Below are 5,282 nucleotides of genomic sequence, written 5' to 3' on the forward strand. Positions count from 1 at the left end.
TACTATTCACACAGTAATTTTAAAAGATTAAATGTAGGTGTTAAATCCCTTGCATTTTGTAGTGGAGATAGAATGGGAAGCTTGCAGATTGAAAGTGGATACTGACTGCATTTGATTAAAAAGGAAAAAGAATGGAAGATTTAAATTTTAAAAGGATTACAGAAGTATAACTACTGCGGACTGGGAGGTATAAGCCTTTTACAATACACACAAGGTTTATCATTTTAAAAAGGAAATTACATTTATATAATCCTCATTTTTGTTTTTTGTAAAAAAGATCGCAGTTCTCTAACGTTCAGAGTTTCTTGAACTACAATAGGGTAGGTCATGTCACAGCATCTCAGTAAAGTTTTGTTTCCAGACGATGACTAGAACAGTCCAAAACCTTGATTTAGGTTTATTTCAGTCATTCAGAGACAGACTCATTTTTGTTTCAAGTCATTGCTAAAACCCAAGTAAGCTTAATCTTAAGGTAATGTACTGGTGGCTGGACGTGGAGAGCAGAACTTGATGTTCCATTACCTCCAGATAATCAAGCAGCAAAACAGCCCATACCATAGCACTACTAGCACCATATTTAACGATTAGTATACTGTTCCTTTTTTATTATTTTTTTATTGTGTTGCCCTAGACCAGGGGTCAACAACCTTTTTGAAACTGAGAGCTACTTCATCGGAACTGTGTCACACGAAGGGCTACCTGTACTGAACTTTGAACTAGAAGAGTGAGCGCAAACCAATAAACATATTTGCAATGCAATGCATTTTTAAATCTTTATAAATGCAAGTGGGATTACAAAAGTGGAGTAACAGACTAAAATAACATTTTAGATGCAGCTCACTGGAGGGTTGTGATAGTTTTAGAACGGACTTCAGACACCACATGCAGTCCTTGAGGGCTACCGTGTTGGTGACCCCTGCTGTAGATAATGTGGAGGTTGGGACCCGAGAAACCTATTGGTGGGGTGCAAGATACTTTAATGCTAATGTGCTAAAAATATTGCACCTTATTTGTGAAACCGATACCAAATTATAACTTTACAAGATCCACATTCCTCATTCATGGGGGAAGGCAGAATTTTTTTTAAAGTTCGTTGAAAAATATTACGCCTTCTTGTAATTTTAATCATTTCCAAAAAAAATAAAAATAAAATATGTCCAGCTTGACAAAGTGGGGTCGCCAGTCTCTTGCACTATTATTGTGGGGGTGGCAGGCTGTAACATGGTACACACCACATCTAGTCTTAAAAAGTTTTGGGGATCCTCAAGATATTTTTGGGAAATGTGAGATTTGATGAGCAGTGTTTTCTGCCTTGATACCTTTTTATGGATGCCATTTTTGCTCAATCTGTTTTTATTTGTTTCATCTTGAGTCAAGGCTGTGGTAATATATATATATATATATATATATATATATATATATATATATATATATATATATATATATATATATATATATAATCATATCATATATCATATCTTCAAATGTTCATTTAAAGTAAATGCAAGTGTTTGCATGCTGAGACTATTTATACCAGTCAAATCACTTGCTCTTGATCAAAAAAGGTTTTCTGATTTTTATCTGCAAAGCAATTTTTTTATTTTTTTTTTTACAAAAAAATGCTTCTTCTTCAGTTTTGGAATGAAAGACTTGCTTCCTCTGAACTGGGGAATCTTGAAGGCTCATATGTAAGAATAAAATAGTCCTCTCATGCATAGATTTTTACAAATACCGTCTATTAGGGGCATTTTGCTTTGAAAAGTCAGCATTGTCTTGTTAACGCTAAATGCAAGAAATAGGGCTTCAGGAAGAGAAAGAAAACGTGTGACCTTTTTGTAAAAAATTAAAAAAAACATTCAGAAGCTATTTACACAATCTAGAAATTGGGCAGCACATGGAGGGAAGATAATGACAAGGACAGTAGAAAGCAAACAAATTAATTATGTCAGCATGCTGGGATAAAACTCAGCGGTGCTGTGGAAATATCATGTTCCCACTGTGATGTAGTATCACCGATGCGCCTGAGCTGATGAATCCTGCTGAAGATTATAAATAAGACAGATATATCATCACTCATTTAGAGAGTACACATCTAGTCCATAATTCATTTTATCAATCCACCTAATTGATGGGATCTATCAATCAGTGAGGACAGAAAAGGAAGGACGGGTGCTGATCAATGGCTGAAGGCATGGAAGATGTCTGATTAACATTCAACTGCTGGAGTCTAAAAAAGTCAAAGGTCGATGAGGAGGAATTTATAGGCACAGGAGTCCTGTAGTGAGCCCTTTGTTGCCGTGTTAAGAACATCCTTTATTAAAGGTGTGCTCTCAGGCTGCTCTTATGTTGCTTGGCCTTCTGAACATCGTGGGGAACATGATACCTAAAGCCAAATGATAAATCTCTCAGAAAGACAGCTTAGATGGCCTTGAGGTCAGTTTCATTAACTGTCTTCTACTTTGATTTTCTCATTTCTCACGGACATAAGTGATGCAATTGGCAAACACAGACACAGGTTAAGAGGATGGAGGCTTTTCAAGGTTGTAAAACACATGCTTTTAGTAACTGTCAAGTATTTGTGAAAATGTGCTTTTTTTGAAAAGATATAGAAAGGGAGGGCATTATTGCTCTTCTGTCTGCTCTTAATCAGGTTGCAGCTTCACTGGCAGCCACAGTGATGTTGTGAAGTAACGTACTTGGACAGATACTAAAACTACCACCATCATGTTTGGACCAATTTGATTTTACATGTCTGAACATGAATATAATCTGTTTGTCTCGTAAAGTGTGTTGAGATTATACATTTATGCATATTGCTACTATATTGGAGAAAGGGAAGATATAGATATGATTTGGAACCTGTTTTCCGTTGTATGTATGTATGTATGTATGTATGTATGTATGTATGTATGTACAGTATTTTTTTCATAATCACGCTTCTATTCGACTCGATTTGCTACTGGTCACAGTAAGGTGGTACAGAAAGGAAATTTCATGAAATGTTTGAAATTAATGTTTGTCCAGCTCTGCATTGGACCACGGTACTGATTTCAGTGCTATTCTGTTACTATTGTGTATGTTTTTACATATAGCGGGTTTGATTATTGTTCTATAGTCGCTCTTGTTATGTAAACAGTGACTCCACCCCTTAGCCAATTAGAGACCAACCGCATTCTGACGTGGCGTCCTCAAGCCGACTTGTTGCACTTCCAAACCACATCGAAGCAGGTACTAAAATTAGTAATGGTTCCACATAACCTTTTACTAGGGCTGGACGATATAGAAAAAAGCATATCAATAAAATACAAATCATATTGATTGATATCAATAATATTCAAGAAATGCAAAACATATACTTTAGGTGCAGCCCTAACCATTTTATGCTGTTGCTTGGCGACCTGTTTTTAGATACAGAACACACAAACACTGAATTCAAACTCAATCCTTTATTCAACCAACTTTCTACCAAAACTGCAAGTTTTTATAAAGGAAAAAAGATTGTGTGCTCTCTGAACTCTTTAAAGGGGGCGGAGCTTGGTGACGGAGCGTTCCTGGGTCCGCATTTGGTTGGGAGGATGTAATGACTGTAATATTAACCTACATGGCTAGAATGCAAAAGGAAGGAAAACTGTTATTCTGTTGAACTTTTTATTTAATTGAATTATCGTCCAGCCCTACCTTTTACCAGTGGAAAGGTATATAATGCGCCCCAAAAAATGCCCCAAGTTGATATTAACGGAAAACGGGTTTAGGATTGTTCATTTTCTTTAAAGTATGTAAACATACAAGAAAATGAGTTGTGCTCCATTACTGAACTATCCAAGGCCAGTAACATTTGCCACTAAACCTCTTAGATTGCTTATTTTGTACCTTGTTGGGAGCAACGGGTGTCAGGTTGGGAGTGTAATAATAGTCCCAGAAGAGACTTGTACAACTATATGTGCACTTTTATGTTTATAATTTATAAGAGGTGTCGATGCACCAATGATAAATCATTTTATAAAGTCCTGCTAGATTATTCACAGGTTATCAAAAGGCTCTCCTTTTTTAGAAAGTTTACTGAAATAGATTTTTGACTTTTAATGTAGCTGCAATTAGGCCAAAAAACCCACCCTTACCATCAATGCCCATCTCTCCTTATTTGAGATGTCATACCAATTATGTTCTGTCACCAGGTGTTCATTACCAGCTATTTGGGAGCTGTTTATTCATGTCTACTGAGCTCACACAAAAATTTTCTGACTCATGTCTAGACTAAAGATTTTGAGCGTATAGGCAGACAAAACAAGTCAGTGGCATTTAGGTAAGAAGATCATGCTGTGCAATCAAAGCTCATTTTCCACACTGCGCTCAGTCAGAGGCAGCCATGTCACCATCTGGGTGAAGAACACATTTATCCTCAAGTGGTTTTTGTGCGTCCTGTTTCTGCGGGCTCCATCCTCAAAGGGAGGCTGTCAGAGGATTGTGCCGATAGCAGATATTTGAAGGCATAAAGGCTTTGTTAGTATACTGGAATCAAATAACATCAGGTGGAGTTGGCTTAATGTTCTATTTTATTTTATTCAACATTTAAATCAAAAAGTAATTTACTAAATATTAATTACAGAACAGTTTGCTTTTTGAGTTGTTTTTTTTTTTTCAAATTTGAGACATTTATTGGAAAATAAAAATGTTTCTACTTAAGTGATGGTAACGTGAGAGAAATCGTTCAACAGTGAGTTTCTGTCTGTTCAGAAGTCATCTTAAAAGTTACATGAAAGCTTTGGGGTTAAAAGATTGTGATTTTTAAGCAGGTTGAAAGATATGACATGTCTCAGCGGTGGCAGCCATGTTGATGCAACTCATTGCAACAATATTCAAAAAGTATTTAAAATTGGTTGCTTTTGGTGGCACGAATTTTCACATATTTTACCACAATCTTCTCAAACACAGCTGTTATGTTCATACAGAGCATTAAACAGGCAGTTCCCCCTATTGTGGGGAACCATAGAGATGGGGAAGATAAATAATCATTTCGATAAACAGTAAGTGCTTCATTCAAAATAAGATTGAAATATAGCAGATGTTTAAACTGCAAAGAATGCACACCGGCAGTGAAACAGACAATTTTATTTGATAACAGTATAGCAGGAAACTTGGAACATGCATTTTAAGCAGAGAATACAGCATGTGTATATTTTGATAGTGAAAATTATTTGCAGAACTGTATGATGTGATGTTTGAATACTGATATCAAGGGTGGAATTATACAGTGGAAAAAGAAAATCTGTAAACTAGCCTTG

Source organism: Fundulus heteroclitus, chromosome 21 (genome assembly GCF_011125445.2).
Source record: "Fundulus heteroclitus isolate FHET01 chromosome 21, MU-UCD_Fhet_4.1, whole genome shotgun sequence".
NCBI classification, from domain to species: Eukaryota; Metazoa; Chordata; class Actinopteri; order Cyprinodontiformes; family Fundulidae; genus Fundulus; species Fundulus heteroclitus.